This window comes from Podarcis pityusensis (assembly GCF_964106645.2).
Source record: "Podarcis pityusensis genome assembly, chromosome: 10".
Classification (NCBI taxonomy): domain Eukaryota; kingdom Metazoa; phylum Chordata; class Lepidosauria; order Squamata; family Lacertidae; genus Podarcis; species Podarcis pityusensis.
This window is the reverse complement of record NC_138035.1, coordinates 37,780,451-37,798,512: the sequence shown is the minus strand read 5'-3', so window position 1 is coordinate 37,798,512 and position 18,062 is coordinate 37,780,451. Positions and strand designations below refer to the sequence as shown.

Genomic DNA, 18,062 nt, shown 5'->3' with positions numbered 1-18,062 from the left:
AATGGTACTTGTCTTAAACATTTATGGTGCTTTGGAAACTCATTTCCTTGCCTAGTTTATTATTCTATACTTATAGGCTTGAAAACTGTGGGAGCAGATGGTGTCCCAAAGCACAGAATGGAGAAAAGATGAAATCTATCTATCTATCTATCTATCTATCTATCTATCTATCTATCTCTGTCTATCTATCTATCTAGTACAAGGGTAAATAGATACCTTGCCCAATCCGGTATTAGGCTTTTTTCATTTCCATTTAAATTGTGTAGTTCACATGATGTTAACCTCAAACTACACCAGTTTCAATGCTTTCCCCCTAAAAACTTGGGTTTGACTGATACAGGGATATTCCAATACATTGGGGGAAAACAGACTCCAAACTGTTTCACATAGGGGTCACATACTATTCGTTTCAGTGGTTTAGGGTGGATCAAAAGTCAGTTTCTGCTACTCCCCTTATCCATTGATAAGGAAAAATTATGGAGTGAGAGACTACTCAATAGACCAGCTCGTTGGGGTCCCAGTCCCCTGCGGGTCCATGCGGTCAGTAAAAGAAGGAAGTTCCAGCCAAGTAATTTGGAGAAAACAGCGGTTGGTAGACCATGATCTTTATTGTTGCGCAACAGGTCCTCACAGGAGTAAGAACCCCGAGCATGGGGCGACATTGGCTTTTAAAACTTCCCGCAATCACACAGAATGCAGTTTGTACAGCATCACTGATACATCATCTTTACATCACTGACATGTCAACAAATGGGCAGGGGTAGACAGGGGTTACACTAGTTCAACCTTGGCAAACATTTCCAGACACGTCTCTTAACACCTCTCAAGTACCTATCACCAAAGAACAATAGAACTCTTTACATATCCTTGTCCTGGGGCAAGTCCAGGGATGAGTTCTTGGGATTTTATGGTCAGCTATCAGCTCAGTGATCGCCACCCTTGGGCACTGCCTGGGTGGGGTGTTGTGTACATGCCCTCACTCTTGCGGGATTATGGTGGAAGAGAAAGGTAAAGGATTCCTTTCCTCTAAGGCTAAAATGGCGTTGGAATGAAGAGAATTGGTCAAACTACTGATTTTACATGAATTTATAAAGCTAGGTATCTTTCCTGAGCTGTCAAGGTGAAAGGATACATTTAGGCATAACTTTTTAAACACTGTAACAACTTTAAAGATGTGCCCCCCACCACATCCATAACACCATGCTCACCTCTTCCTCAGTGCTTTAATTTCTTTTCTGAAATTTTATTCTCATCCAAATCTGCTCTGGAATGCCAAGAGAACCTTCCAGAACAGCATGCATGGAGCAGAGTGAGGAGATCATTCCATCGGGCAAGCAGAAATGTTGAATTCGACGCCTAATATTTACAAGGTTCCTGTTTAATTCTTCAACAGCCGGGTTCCCACATTACAAATCGGTGCAAGCTAGCTATTTTCTGAATAGACGCTAAGGGTGTGCATTGGCTCTGAGAGGCAAACTGCACACACAGGGACACACACCCAAACACATTTAAAGAGCATTTGTTACTTTTTTATTTCTCCTTTAAAACTATTATATTCCACATATGAACTATAGGAACACAAATAAAACATAAGCCCAGGAAAAGTATTAGTGTTCCTGCGTATCTAACCCCATTTCACTGTTTATAGTTAGCCATTTAGTAGACAGGAAGGCAAAAATCAGCATACATCTTTAGCCTCTTGAAGCCTTACAACATTTCTCCAGCAGTTCAGACTGTGGTGTTTATTTTTAATTCCGAAGGATTTGAAACGCAACTTAAAATTCACCAAAGGTTGGATGATTAGGGATTAAGAAGACGCAACTGAACATTAGCCACTCCAATGCCCTTCACACAGCAGCAGTGGCGTAGCGTGGGTTGTCAGCACCCGGGGCAAGGCAAGTAATTTGCGCCCCCTAACCCGTGGATTTGCGCCCCCAAACCCTAACCCCCAGATGTTGCACCCGGTGCGGCCGGCCCCCCCCTGCACCCCCCACGCTACGCCACTGCACAGCAGCCCTGTATCTCGACTCGTTTGTTGTTGTTATTTATATGTATTAGTTGCTTCACTCATAAAATGACTCAATGTGACTTACAAACTTGTACAGCCCAGAATTTTCCTCAGAGATGTATGTTTGTTTTGTCTTTGGACTTATAAAGCAGATCTCTGCAGCTCTGTTTAAAAGGTCAATTTACGTACTACGGTTATTTTTAACAGTTTGCCGTCTGTATTTCCTGTTTCTCTATATGTGGTTTCTGAGGAGCTGAAAAATGCCACACCTCCCACTCTTGTATGTGCTGAAGACAAACAAGCATATTGATCAGATGGAGAAAACAGAGTTCTTCTACACATTTTAACTATTCACAGCAATTCATGATCAGGAAATCTGATAGGCGTGATTCCTCATCTTTCTGCGGCTTAATAAAATATGTCCATAGTCCAACAGAAGCATTACAGGTAAACTTTGTTACACCTTTTGTTAAGGTGTAACCTCAAAAGAATCTTGCAGCCACCTAATAAGAAACCAAAGCAGTCTGTTCATTGTTCCCTTCATAACTGAAGTCGCATATATGATTTTTATTAAGTGATTAAAGCACCCTGCTTTCTTTTGGACCACTATTCTGGTTTCCTTGGCTAGGATTTTAAAGCTACCTTATTTTCTTACCTTTATGGCACCACATAAGGGGCTACTTGAAAGGCTTCCAACTGGAAAATGCAACCCTATTCAGCTATACTCACATATATTGCATTTCATAAAATGAATGTCAGCAGTAGGCACTGGAAGGTTTTCACATACAGTGCTTCCACTGATGTTTGACAACAAAGACAGGACTATTCATAGCTAATGTTTATATTTCAAGAACCCCGCAGGAAGCAGCTTGAAAGGTTTCTGCATGATGGTTGCTCTAAGTAAAACCTGTTTGTGGTGTCAGACCACCTGCAATATTCAGCTTAACCAAAGGGCAAGCTTAACATCACTGATTCGGCCAAATAACAGAACGACAGTAGCCATATTTGGCCTTCATTGTCTTCACACAATTCCAATCGTGACTTCAGTTGCATGAGGGACACAGTGAGACCATGCTCACTGGACCCCACCCTTTCTGCCATTTCTTTTCACTCTTATTCACCCTCAGTGAGAGAATTTGATGGGGGGGGGCGGTTTCAAAGGAATGAGGCAACAGGTTCTACAGAAGACCCACATTATCTATGCTGTCTCTTCTCCATGTAGGATATTTAAGATTACTCCTTTCCACAGTCCCTTGGGAGGACCATAATTACATAAAGGCATTTACTGAATGAAAAGGAGCATAGTGCATTGTGATCAACCTAATAAATAAATCCCATTTAAGGACCTCTGCAATCTAATTAACACAGTTAAGACACACAGAGAGACATTAGACAGTTGCTTGTTGGACAGCGTTTTCCTGCTGGATGGTATATGTTCAAAATGTTGATTGCAGAATCTGGAACTAGGATTTAATCCCTTTATTTATAAAATATCAGGATTAACTAATTACACTGAGTGACAGCTTTAATTATAGTACAGTGAAATAAGTATTTACGCTGTCAGTGTAGCTTTCCATGTTCCACCAGACTTATCCAATGCTCAGCTTGTCTGAATTCTGTCTACCCGTACCTCTTAAATGGCAGTATTGAATCATCAACCAGACATCATAATGGAGGGAAAACTGGAATATCATTCAGAGTTTTGGCCAGTTCATTTTCTTCTGGATCTTGCCAACCTATTCTGAATAGAAGAGAGAAATGGTCTGAAATCCAGGAAAATGGTAGCATGACTTATCTTCCAAGAAACATTTCCTTTGAATTAATGTTACAGAAAACATGTTGAAGACACAAGACAAAAGTGCCCAAAGATGTCTTGTGCTGCTTTATCTTGTCGCACAAAAATCAAATTGAAAAAATTGTCCAGAAAACATGTAATGCTTATGAGTTCAGTGATTCACATAACAGACATACCGAATTGACCCAAATATAAGCTGCACCATTCCTTGCTGCTCCTGGTTGCATACTTTGCGGGGGGGGAGCCACGCTGCGTTGCTGGCGGCCTTTCCCCTTCCTCACTCTCTCCCTTCCTGGCCTTGGGGGGGGGGGGGAGGACAGGGGCAGGTGCTGCTTTGCTGTGCTCCTGGCTGCATACCGCAAAGTCACAAATATAAACCGCACTTTAACATTTCATGGACAAAATTTGGAGGGAAAGTGAGGCTTATATTCAGGCCAATACGGTAGTTTGTTGTGGGTGTGTTGTTGTTTTTTTGGTGTACAGGAACTTTATCATTTTCCTCCCTTCTTTCCTTCCTTTCTGCAGCCTTGCATTCAGGTTGGTCATATTTATGGTGCTCGTCAGTCCCAATCATATCAGTGAGATCCAAAGAGAAATGAAGCAGGCATATGAATTTTTGCTAGCACACAAGAGAAAGCAAGTATCTGAAAACTTACAATGAAATACTCTTCAGTTTGGCAAATTGATTTAACCACTTTTTAGCCTCTTCCTCCCTTGCACCTCTTGTTTATTTATTTTACTGCGGCATGAAAAAGTGGTCCAAAATTCATAGGATGGGATCTGACTCAGACTATTGATTTCAGTGGGTCTATTTTGCATATGTCTGATGCCACCCATAGAAACAGAAATTTGAGCTGAACAGATGCATTAACAACCTACACAGCTGACCATTCTTCTATAAACATATGGAAATAAATTTATTTATAGAATAATGATGGGATGGGATGATAGGATAATAACCTTTTCTTAGCGAATCTTGAAACCGTATTTATATGGAGGCAAATCTCTTTGATCTCAGTGAAATTTACATCAAGCAAACCTGATGAAAGTGGTGAAGAAACAAAACAATTTTCTTGTAATACACATTTCATATATCTCACCTATAGCTTAATATACTGGCTTGATCTCTAGGTATTTATTGCATTATTTATGAATTCATTTCAAGACTAAAGTGAGAGGATGATAAAAATGTCAGTAAAATGCATTCTAAATTTAAAAAGAGGCAGTTTGGCCATGGTAAAATTGAAGTTAAGAAACTGGACATAAAATAGGTTTCTGCCTAATTACCAAAGAGACCTTTGGATGAGGGGGCAAATCACTTTGATTTTTTCCATTTCCCAAACTGAGGCTTCCTCATTCACTTGCACACTAATTCACTGTCTCACAAGAACTTGGTATCAAACTGATTTCCTCTCTTCTATGAACAAATTATATGGTGAAGGATTAAGACCAATCTAGACATGATGATGGAATACTGGGAATCCATCTCAATCTCTGAATCATAGCACCTGCCTGATGAGGGGCACAATCAGGATGGTGTGAGGAAAGAAGGGATTAACCCATCTACCTGGGTTATTTTGCCCAATGAAATTCTGCCTCCCTTCCCACCAGTTGGTTGCTATTTGTTTACATAAGTCTTTCCTCCTGGAGCAAACAGCAGCTTGGGTGGGAGAGTGATCTTCATTGAGGCAAACAGAGGGAAGGGTTAACTCTCACACATCTCTCCTGCAGTCCATATCTAGCCTGGGCCTTTCTGCATGTGCTATCTGAGGCTGAGATATATTCATGTGTATTTCAGTTTGGTCTTGAGTGAGTTGGCAAATAAGATACAGGCCAAGAGGGAAACCTAGATGGCTTGAAAGCAATGTGTAGGCCTGAGCAGAGCATAATTGTATGAAGACATGTAGATAAACCAAAAATGTTAATATCAAGGTCAAACTGAACATGAAGCCATCAAACAGAAAGCCCTCTGCCCTTGGCTGTGTGCACACCATGCATTTAAAGCATTCCTCCCTCCACAAAAAATGAATCCTGGAAATGGCACTGTAGTTTGTTACGTGTGAATGGAATTGTAACTTGAGGGGCTAAACTACAGTTCCCATAATTCTCAGGATGGGGATGGGGGGAAATAAGCTTTAAATGTACAGAATGCAGACAGCCCTAGAAAAAGGAGACATAGTTCATTTACCCCTTTTTTCACCAACAGATAGCCTGCTATTCTATATTTATAAGAGTTTCATGCATGCACACTTCATTAAACATAATGGATCTCTCCATAGATCTCTAACAAGCACCATAGAATTGCATAGACTTCTACAAAACAGTTCCTTTCATTCCTACTGCTCTGCTAATTCAACACAGAGCCTCCAACAGTTCCCACATTGTTAGTGGTCTAAATTAATGCTGCTTCCCTCACGGAAGCTTGAGATGTCCATGGTTAGAAATTAATATATGAAATTCCTATCCAGATATAGATTTCAATTTCAGCCAAGAGCCTGAAAGCAGTCAGCACAAAATGACTTCTATAACTAGAAAACCAAGCTGGCTTTTCCCATTAAAGTTAATGAAAGTGATTAAATTCATATTGCATTAGATTTCTCTGTGCGGTAGTTGTACATGGCTAGTGAATGCTGAAAATTAAGGCAATGCTCACTTGCTTCTCATAAATATTTCTAAACAGCGCGGCAGCAAGATAAGCCTAAGAGATGGCAATACTTAACTGTAACAATATGAAGAAGACTACCAACACATTCAGCCAGAGTGATTTTCGCCTCAAAGGGAATTATAAAATTCCTAAAGAAGAATCATTAGTAGAATGTTTCTTTACACAGAGGCTTTTGTAACTGTTGGGTACACTGAATTAACCACACAGAGGCAATGTTGCCCATTCAGACTGACAGCAAATCAGGATGGATGAGCAGAGATGGAGGACAGGGAAGCAAAATAATTGCAGAGCAAAAGTCTCACACTAGGAAGTTCCTCTTCTTTGGCTGCGATACTTCCCCCACATCTGGCTTGGGGCTGTTGCCACCAGAAGTGGCAGCTGGAAGCTTCATTAGACAACCAGTACTTAAAGAACATCCTCTACTTTAACAATATGGATGCAAGCAACTGACTGAGATTTCCGGTCACATGTTTGCCATGTGTTTGCAAATATACATCCTCCCCACCAGCCCTTAGTTTTCACTGCGAGGACACATGGCAGCCGTTCTGCACAGTTATTTCTTTGCAACATCTGGCGTGGCCTTTCATGTATTGTTCCCCGCTGTCATTTTGTGGCATGCTTTGGGCATTGTGTTCTTTTCATGGCGCATATGTGTTTCCTTCCAGCAGGAGGTTGGGAATAAGTCTTTGCACTAGGAAGGGAGGCAGGCAGGGTTAGAGCAGCTTTGAAAGCATTGCCCGGCCATTTAGCCAAGTGACCCAGCAGATAACAGTACATAAGAGAAACTTTGGTTAGGTCAGACATTAGCAACTGTAAGCACAGCAGCATTCTTGTGGGATGTCTTGCAAAGACTTCAGGTGGGGCTGTGATGATCTGCCTTGATGCAGCTTAGGAAACTTAAGCTATCAACTGTTTTCTTAGTTTTCATATGCTTCATGGTTAAGTCTCCATCTCCTGAGTGTCAACTGTCCGCCATTCTCTACTCAGGAAAAGCCTTTGTTCTGCCATGTCTTACATTTGCATTTCATTTACTTCAGGGATGGGGAACTTGTGGTTCTCCATATGCGATCGGGGACTACAACTCCCCCTGACCATTGGCCAGACTGACTGAGGTAGATGGGAGTGAAATCCAACAATATCTGGAGGCCCTTGGTCAACCCTTATTTTATCTTTCTACCTTAACTCTGTAACTGTTCATTATTATTGGCTTTTATGTTTGGAACAGCTTGGAAGGAGATAGTTTCAAATGATGAATTCATTGGGGAATGCATGTTACTTTGCCCAAGGAAAGAAATACTGTTCCCATTTCATATGCAATGTGTTGTTCATTTAGATTGTGAGCCCTACAACTCAGTAACAGAGTTGAAACATAACAGGAAAACCATGTGAATAAGTTGTGACAAGTCTCAGGTTTGCATGCTCCCCCCTCTCCTCTTTTCACCCCAGAAGAGGACATTGGAAGGTGATCGTAAACCACAGTTCACCTGTAGTCCAAACTCAGGGAACTGCTGTTTGCTTAAACTATAGTTAGTGAGAAGTAGTCATATCCAGCCCATGAGTGGTATTCATTAGGTTACTTAATTTCAGTGGTTCTATGCTGAGTAAAACTTAGCTGAATACGCCACGTGCTTTCAGATCTTGACTTTTTCTGAAACCATCATTCAAACAAGCTATGGTTCCCCAAGTTCACATTTCATGGAGAAACTTTGGTTCATTTAAAACTGGAAGCAAATGCTTGCAATATCTTCTGGTGTGTGAAGAGTGTATGACCCAAGGCTCACCATGGCTCATATAGCAGGAAATGGTGGCTTTTTATTATATCTGAACCAAGCCAGTGCATCTGCCTAGCACCTCGCACAAGGGACGCCATTCTCAGCTTTAGTCATAATGAAGACAAACTAGTCACTGTTAACATTATCAGGCTGCTAATAACGGACCAGAATTCTGGACGCCCTCAGAGGGCTTCCTTTGTCTCCCTGACACCCACAGCCTCTTGCTGGCCACCACCACGCACACTGACCTTTGAAATATGGAAAGAAACATGCTTTGAAATCAAGCTGGCAGGAACAGCATTCAGGCTGCCGTCACTGGGGGCTCAAAACAAGCGGGGCTATAGTTTGCAAGCTGTCTTCATAATTACTTGAAGCAGTTGTCGCTGTAGCCTGAGTTTGTTCATTACACCCCGACAAACAGCTGATATTTGTTAAAGCACATAAGCCACTTTGTTGAGGCAGCCCTCGATATTGTGGGAAACCCTGCAGCTGCAAGTCACATGCAGTTCAGAGTATTTTCTGGTTCCTTTGCTTCCATGCATGCCTTTTATAGCAGTGCCCTTTTACTCAAACAAAAAAGGGCAGGGAGAGAGCAGGCGGCCGTGGGGGGGGGGGGGAGAGAACCCTCACTTAGAAGGTAAACATTAGCTAACAAAAAAAGGCTTGATACGGTTAAGGTTTATGACCCAAATCTGGTTCTCATTAAACAAATGCTTGTGCAGCACTAAGGAATTCTTAGTAATAAGAAAGCGATGGCTGGAATTCAGGACGGGCGAGAGTCAGTGGAACAGCAGCCGTGCCTGTTTCAGTGTTCCAGCGTTGGCTACTGTCTGGGTTGGCAGGTCTCCCATAACTGCCAGGAGGGAGCTCTTCGAAATGGTTTCACTTGGGATTCAGAAGGCACAAGGCTCACTTTCAGAGCACCTGGACTTGGCTAATAGATGCCAATGTGAGGATATAAAGGGTGGGGTGGGGAGGTAATGCTCTCAGAAAAGAATACCACTTGCTGGAAGCCATCCAGGGGGGCGGGAGTGTTCTTGTTCATGAGTCCTGCTTGAGAGTTTTCCATAGACACCTGGATGGACATTGTGAGAACAAGGTGTTGGACTAGATCAGGGTTTCCCAAACTTGGGTCCCCAGCTGTTCTCCAACTCCCATCATCCCTAGCTAGCAGGACCTGTGGTCAGGGATGGTAGGAACTGTAGTCCCCAAAAAAGCTGGAGAACAAAGGTTGGGAAACACTGGACTAGATCGACCATTGGCTTGATGATCCAGCAATTCTCTCCTTGTGTTAAGAAGACAGGGCTCCTGCACCTTTAATTATTCAATGACAAGCTACACCTGCTGAAATTCCCTCTTTCACACAGCTATTAAAGGTGCAGGAGCTCTGTCCACTGTTCCCATCTGGCCATTGTAATCTTTTTCCTTTTCTTTCTTAGGGGCCCAGCACTGTTATGGTTGCTTCCACCATCCCCACCCAAAGACCAGGGTACTGCTGTCCCACCTTACTTCAAGAAGAAGCCAAGCTTCTAATAGAAGTTGCTTAAGGAGACAAGAGCACTAAAAAATAAAGAGCAGGAGGACACGTGCCTCTGAAAATGTCTGCAGGATACTTCAGTGTTCTGGGTGTTCAAAGAAGTCCTGGGGTGGCATTCCTCAGCCAGGTGACCTTCAGATGCTTTCAACTACAACTCCTATCAGGCCCAGCACCATAGGGCTGATGGAAGTACGGGTGTGCTGGCTGGGGCAGATGGGAGTTGTAGTTGAAAACTACCCCAGGTTGGCGTAGGCTGTGCTAAAGGAACCACTTTCCACTGCTAGACCCTGGCTCCCTACTGCTGGTGAACAGGCTGCTAACTCTCCAGTAGAGCTGGCATTGAAACTAGCACTCTAGCCAAAAGACAGAGGAGCCAAGGACACCTATCTGATTTTTATTTTATAGTCAGGATGGCAGAGTGAAGTATTTAAGGGAGACATTCTTCCAGAAGCAAAGGTTTATTGAGAAAACATAGGGAAATAGTAATTAAATGGATAACTCTTGAAGGCTTTCCAGGAAGGGAGAGAGGAAGAGAAGCAAAGACTGAGGGTAAGTTTGTGGCACAGTTGAGCTTTGGAGGAGGGAAGCGAGGAAGCACCTGAATTTTTCGGTTTTTCATGGCCAGTCAATAGGTGTACAGCAAGGCATTGATTGGATCAGCAGCAGAGGAAGGTTCTAGCATTAATTATCTCAGGAGATCCCATAGCTGCTGAAGTTACAGCAAGTGTGGCGCCTTGTGTACGGTCAGAATGTTGGACTAAGACTTGGGAGACAGGGGTTCTAGTTCCCACTCAACCATGAAACTCACTTGAGCTCCTTAGAGGGAAGTCAGGATATAAATGAAAAAAATAAATGTGCCCCCATGAGGTATACATGCCAAGACACCCATGAGGGGACAAGCAACCAAAATGGGCGTCAAATCTTGTTCTATGGAAACAGTCTGAAAGTATCAGAGGCCTGGGGGAGCGGGGCAGAATGGGAAAAGCAAATGGCTCATGCCTTCTGTTTCTATACTCTCTCATTCTTTTCCTCCCTCATGTTGAAGATGTGGCAGAGGAGACAGGGAAGCCCTTGTGCTTCCTATGCCCTCCACATCTGAAGTCTAAGCTGCTTTTGATTGCATGTGCATCTGCAAGGCAAATTGGTTTTAGGTGGGTGGCATGGCAAGTGGGGTTGACATCATATCCCAGCAATCTCGATTTTCTTATTACTGGCTTTTTGGGAGATATTTTAGAGCCTGAAAAAAAGCACCAGTTTCAGGGGAAGGCAAAATTGTTTTTCAACTTTGACTGCTGTGTCCCTAGATTTACACACACATTCCTGTAGTGCCAGCAGGACTGTTTTGCTCCTTGCATTTTATTTTGTTTTAATTTTTACCTCTTGGTATAGAGAGCTGCTGCTCAGAACCTGTTTGGCCCCCTGTTATGGTTATTTTTAAAGTTTGTAGCTCCTGGACTGCAGTGCTCTTTGAGTTGTTATTTACACCTCTCTGGCATAACTGCAAAATGTTTCACAGTCTGAATGGTGAGAAATGCAGGGGAGAATTGGGGCCTTTTTCACCTCCAGAAATGCTTAAGAAGCAGACAATGAAAAGGTGACAGTCAGACTAAAGAAAAGCATACTGGGTTCTCCTGTGAGAGTGACAAAAGTTGCTGAGCACAGTGGGTGGATTTATGTACAAATTCAGAGGCTGTCTTTTTGTGTGTGTGTGAAGGTTAGCAAATCTCTTTCCCCACTTTCTTTCCCAGAAGTAATTTTATTTCTCCTATTTGTTCGACTGAAAAGCCAACTCTTCTCATGCCCAGTATAGTTATGCCTGAGCCAAAACACAACCCCCTAATTTCATGGGCTACAAAGCGGAACCCCACCCCCGGCCTTTCACTGATGGTTAGTTGTGGTAGGGATGCTTGAGCATTTAGTTCAGAAGTGAAGTGACTTGATTTGCTGGCCTGGGCTACTATGTGGATTGGAACACAGTTACCCTTCTGTTTCTTGAACTCTGGTTTTTGTGTCCTTAGCTCAAAAAAGCCAATATGCCAAAATGTATATTTTAGGTTAAAATACATATTTTGGGGTAAAATATGTAAAGAATAATTGCAAATGTTTATACAGTAGTTGTTAAAAAAAAAAACCTCAAAGGATGATGTGGAAAATGAACAGTACAGTATCAGAAAATAGGGTGGGAGAGTCACCCAGTTGCCTAGACAACTGACACGGACTGGCTGGATGCAGAGGAGTGGCAGGAGGCACAAGCTGGGGAACCCCCAAGGGAACCCCCATGGGAAGAAGACTCAGAGCCAAGGGATTGGTGGTGGGACAACGACAAGTGGTCAGAGGGAGGAGGGAGAAGAATGGGAGACGAAGGTGTTGGAAGCTGAAGAGGTAACAGGGTTTAGTGAGCAGGAAGTGGCTATGGCAGAGAGCAGCCCAGAAGCAGAGGCAGAAGCGGGATGAGGGGAGGCAAAGTGGAGACGGTCTGCTGAAGAAGCCTGGTCTCCCAGAACATGAAGAGAAATGAAGAGAGACTAGACCAGGCACTGGCAAACTCTGCCCTCCAGATGTTTTGAGAGTACAACTCCCACCATCCCTAGCTAACAGGACCAGTGCTCAGGGGTGATGGGAGCTGTAGTCCCAAAACATCTGGAGGGTCGAGTTTGCCAATGCCTGGACTAGACAAAGGAGCCTGAAATTGCCTGGGAACCATCTGGGGGAGGAGGAGTCTGAGAGAGCAGTGGGAAAGTGGGGACCTTCAGTCCTGGCAACTCTCTCATTGGGGCAAGACCTCAGTGGGGAAGAGCTGCTGTGATCACTAGCCCTTCACTGTTTTGGTTTCTTTGAAAAAACGGTTAACTTCACTGACACTGGGTCTTTTATTGTTGACCTACTCCTGACTCCGGGTCCTGACAACAACAAGGCAACTCTCCCTACCATCCTACTCTGTATTTCAGCAGCTTGGTGCAGGAATACGTATAGGAAAAATTGCCAGATTGCCTAAGCAACTAGGTGACCCTCCCTTCTGAACCTCCTCTGCAACTAACTTCTAGTCCTGCAGAACCACAGAAGTTAATTAACTGTAGGTTTGGAGGTTTTCAGGGAGGGGGATAAATGCCCACTATCCCCCTAAATATTTAGGCTCAAATGCCTTCCCAAGGCTTAGGAGAGAAACAAGATACTGTATAGTATGTGTAATACCGTATTTGTGCTTACAAACCATATTTGTAAGCAGTCTCCCTAAGCTGGTTTCCATGCCTCTGTTTCCCATTCCTAAATTAATGTCTTAATTTAAATGTTTGAATGAAGTGTGATACATTTCTCTCCCCTCCCCCTGCTCTATTTGAGCGCTAACAACAGCAAATGACACGACTGTCGTTCGAAGAGTAGGGTTACACCCGTGCCTTGTTACCTCATTTTCATGACAAAGATTGTATCTGACATTTAATATCCAATATCTTTCAGGAAACAAAGTGAAGGGCTCCTCCACCCTGACCTTTTCCATGCACTCTCTCTGTGATTGGTTCATGCATTTCACTCCTCCCTGCATATTAGGGTCTCATCAATCAATCAAATAGTGATTACAATGTAATATCACAGGGCAGCATGATTTTCAAAGTGTGTCATCAAGGGTTTAGAAAACTAAAATCCCGCCATGCTTCAAGTAGATGTTGGTTGTTCGTTTAAAACATAACACAAATAGGTTGGATTTTCTTGCATGTCGCCCACATCACAAGATCTGAACAGCAACTGTATGGATTTTTGTGAACACACTAAAATAATGCACAATATTCATGGTCAGCTAGCAACCTCTCCTAGCTGTAGCTTGCACAAAGGTGGCTCAGAAAGCCATAATGAGGCATTAAAAACACACATACAAACGGATTGCGGAAAATGAGTAGTGACGTTTGATGGCAACTTCTGGGATAAATTCCTAGGAACGGTTATCCTTTTTTGTAACATTGTAGAATTAAGAAACACATGTCCAAATGAAACTGCAATAGTCTGAAATTAAAGATGGAACATTTCACTGGAATTCATAATGTTCAGCAGTATGGCAGATTTACACAACCCCAATTCACACCCACCTCACAAATTATAACATTGGAAGATGAACTCTGGATGTGAAAAGGTCACAGAGGAGCTTGTGAAAGAGCTTGTGTATGTTCTTTATGTGAGTGGACCGGAGTTACCTCTGAGTCTGGGATGATTTCAGGGTGTGTTTCTGGGAACAGCTAGATCTCTAGCAAGATTATCTGCAAATAATGCAATAAACCAGAGGTAAAAAATAAAATAAAACCTCACCACATGTGAGTTACTCTCAAATCTGCCCCACCATACAACAGAATTGGATTTCCCTGCTGCTGCCACTGCTAATGGTGAGGGGCCCCCCCACAAAAGCTGTGGAAGAATATCTCCTTTCCCCTGAAAATTCATGGAAAGTGTCCCTCCAGTTTCTCTGCTCACAAAAACAGGGAGGTGCATTTTGACAGGCCACTTGTGCCCAGCTCTAACTAGATCAGATGAAGCACAGAAGAAAGGATTAAGATATTATTGAACAACATTAGTGGAGTGAGTTCTGAAAGCAACACCCGTGACTAACGTTACTGCCATCATCATCATCATCATCATCATTTTAGTGGTGCCTTTCTACAGGGCATGACAGGCAATCATTTAACAGGCAAAGCAGTATAGAAATATGGTAGTAAGAAAAGTTACTTCCTGTTGTTTCCTTGGGTCTGCCATGCAGCATTTTCATACACCTGCTATTACAGTGGTCCCTGCAGTAGCACAGACTGAATGGCTGCAGGGAGACAATACAAACCGGGGGGGGGGGGGTGATAAGCCATGGTTGGCAGCTGCAAGAGAGATGGTCCCTATAACAAGCTGAAGATGAGGCGGTGGCAGATGAATACTTGAGAAAGACTGCTTCCGCCTGTGCCAGGGTACCTGCAGGGCATCCTTCCCCAACTTGGGGCCCTCTAGATGTTTTGAACTACCACTCTCACCAGCCCCAGCCAACACAGCCATGCTGGGACTGTCCCAATGCTGGTGGTTTGTCATTATGGACTCTGAATACACTTCAGAATAAGATAATCATAGTTTTGTTTCCGTTATACTTAATAACCTTTTTTGGAGAGAAAACGTTCCTGAAGTCCTCCCAGTTGTGAAAACTGCAGTCAGGGCCTTAAAATGCTTGGGAGGGGCCAAGTATTTGGTTGACATGTGGATGCCACCCTTTGCAACTAATTTGGGAGTATGATTGTTTGTCAGTTCCTCATGGGAATGTGTGTGTGTGATCATCTGTGGAAGATCTTCAAAACAGGACCTTACCCGGAAATCTGTCTTTTGTTGTCAGCTGCTTAGAGCATCATTTAATGCAACAATCATCACTGTTGTGCAATATGATTCTCTGTAATCGTTGCTGAAATTTACATATTGCAGTTGTAATGATATCTTGTCCATTTTGTTGTAAAATTCAGTGTGGTGTAGTGGTTAAGAGAGGTAGACCCATAATCTGGTGAACCGGGTTCACGTCTCCGCTCCTCCACATGCAGCTGCTGGGTGACCTTGGGCCAGTCACACTTCTCTGAAGTCTCTCAGCCCCACTCACCTCACAGAGTGTTTGTTGTGGGGGAGGAAGGGAAAGGAGATTGTTAGCCGCTTTGAGACTCCTTTGGGTAGTGATAAAGTGGGATATCAAATCCAATCCAAACTCTTCTTATTAATCCAGCACTTTTTTGTGGCTGCTAAATGTGACGCAAGCATTCCAGGTGGAGCCAGCCTCTGAGCAACCATGCAATTCACTCTCCTGCCCCATTCTACCCCCAAACTCTGCTTATGTTTTGCCCCTTGTTATCTTGGCATCGGCATGCCAGTGCAATGGTGCAACAATAGCCGTGTAAATCCACTATGCCTGCATATCTTTGTGTTCTGCTGACACAAGAGAACTGAGTGGCCCTCCTGTCCTTGTCCAGTGGCTGCAACCCAAAGAAAATACTGCACTGGCAAAAAGTTATTATGACAGGGAATGTTGCACTATGGGTGAAGGCAGAGCACTGCAATTGTTAAAAAGGTCAACTCGCTGTCCTCTTTCCCCCCACTCTATGGCAACACTATTGATATAATAGATCAATGAACTTTAATGGAAATACAGCTAACATCTACTATGTTCCTTGATGTACTAGCATGACCCAAATAATTATTTGCCATTTTCTGGCAATACTGTTACTATGGTTTCCACCGAATGTAGCACAGGTCTGATGCTCTCTAAACAATGCATGCGCCTTTCCAGGGCAGAAAGGATGTGCTAAAAAGTCATTTTATACTTGGTGAGAAAATAGGAACCACATATCCTTTTTACTGTGGTCTCTTAGGGGTTTGGGGAAAGGAATTATTCAGTGGCAAAAGGGACTACATGAAATGAAAGCTAAAATCACCAAGAGATGGCTGGCTTCCCAGAATGATAGTAATTATTAAAGTGCCTTTGCACCATCTATTCCAAAGAGCTGAGTTGGCATCACATGTTTTAATAAATAGATCCACAAAAGGGAGGGAGAAGCATGCAATTAATTTGTCATTTCTCTATTATACAATGCATGAAAGAGCTGAAGTGCATAAATGCAAAATCAAATTCAGATGAAGAGCCTAGTGGGGGCAGTTGCACTGGGGAGGGGCTTCCCCTCCCCCCAAATCCTCCTTTACAGCCTATAATATAGTGATCCAGCATAATTCCAGGCTCCCATTCCATTCTCGTTTCTGCAAAGCACCTCTCTGTTTCTGTCTGAAGGTTTTGTTTCTTTTAAGAGAAGGACATTAAGAATGTAACTCATCTGCACTGAACATCAGCAGTAGGGACTCCAGCTCCTATCAGCTCCAGCCAGCATGCATTGGGTGGATGTGATTTCATACTACTAAATTACTACTACTAAATTTCTACCACTACTTTCCTCCAAGGAGCTCACAGTGGTTTACATGATGGTTCTCCCCTCTCTCCCATTCTACACTCAAAATAACCCTGTCAGTTTAGGCTGAGAGATGGTGACTGGACCAAGGTCAACCAGTGAGCTTTATGGTTGAGCAGGGATTTAAACTCTGGCCTCCAAGGTCCTAGCCCCACACTCTAACCACCACACCACAACGGGTCTCTTATATAAACAAATAAATGTATTTTATCGCGCTGCTGCAAAGTAATGAGGCTTCTCCCGAGGACTAATGAATGCATGCCTCAATTACATCTTAAGCTTTTGCTCATAATTCCAGCATTTCTAGACTACACTTTCCTATAAAACATCACAAGGTGGGAAAACATTCAAAAGACTGTAGTGTGATAATGCAACACTGGTGGGGAGGGAGTATATTGGCAGTCATACTGCTGCTAGCCTCATTAAGAAATTAGGATAGATTTGTCCTCTAGCCCCAGAAAAGGGAGCACACAAACCTCAAAGAACAACAACAGCAAAATGTAAAAAGAAAAATGATGGAGACACTTTGGTGTGATGGAAATGCGACTGTTCACCCAGGCATGCCTTTGCATTAATTTCTCCCTGGTTATTAGTTAAGTATATGAATAAGCCTAAAACTGGCTGTAACCCGCCTGTAACAGCTCTCCTCTTCAGTAATGCAAATATGTGCTGGCAAGCCAGAGAATCCAGATGGCAGACTGAGCACCAGTGTAGCCATGCATGCTATGTTGCTTCCAGTTCCATGCCACAGTGGTCCTGATGTGAGAGGAACACAGTAGCTGTGTGTCTTGGCTTGCTTTGTGAGCCATTTGGGTTGCCTAAACTTCACTGCAGTGACCTGCTCTTGGCTTGTGGTGCACTGTGGTTTGGGTTGCACAGCTTGCTTGGATGGGGTGTGCATGTGTTTGTAGCTGGATCACTCTGCTTCTGAGCAAGGAGGTTGAACCACACAACCCCTGCTTCTGTCAAACTCTGTACTGCCCATCATGCAATGACTGGAGCTGCAGCGTGGCACTGGATGAACCATTCACACGCTCTTTCCATGAGGACTGTTTTTAAACAACAACAATAACAACAACCCAGATATATTTCAATAGGTTTTCTCATGCATATACTTGAACAAAACGATTGAAAAAATATGAAAGGCAGAGGAGGAAATTCCCTGTCGTGATTATCCTTTGTCTATCTGTTACTGGCCCAAGCATGTTCTACTTTAGAATAGGCAACATGTACCTACTAGTCCTGGAATGTCTTGCTTATGAAAAACAGGGAGCTTTAACCATCTGATATTTGTGTAGAGTCAAAATCTATCCCTCCTGCCATCACTGA

At 43.2% G+C, this 18,062-nt stretch overlaps 1 long non-coding RNA gene across 11 annotated transcripts in view; it reads right to left on the bottom strand.

The window, feature by feature from the left end:
- LOC308457565 overlaps window positions 1–18,062 on the bottom strand; it is a 146,697-nt gene that overhangs the window by 24,201 nt on the left and 104,434 nt on the right. For all 11 annotated transcript variants that reach the window (XR_013976989.1, XR_013976990.1, XR_013976991.1 and 8 more), the window contains one exon: window positions 3,639–3,749. This is a non-coding gene — a long non-coding RNA (uncharacterized lncRNA). The remainder of the gene's footprint in view (window positions 1–3,638; window positions 3,750–18,062) is intronic.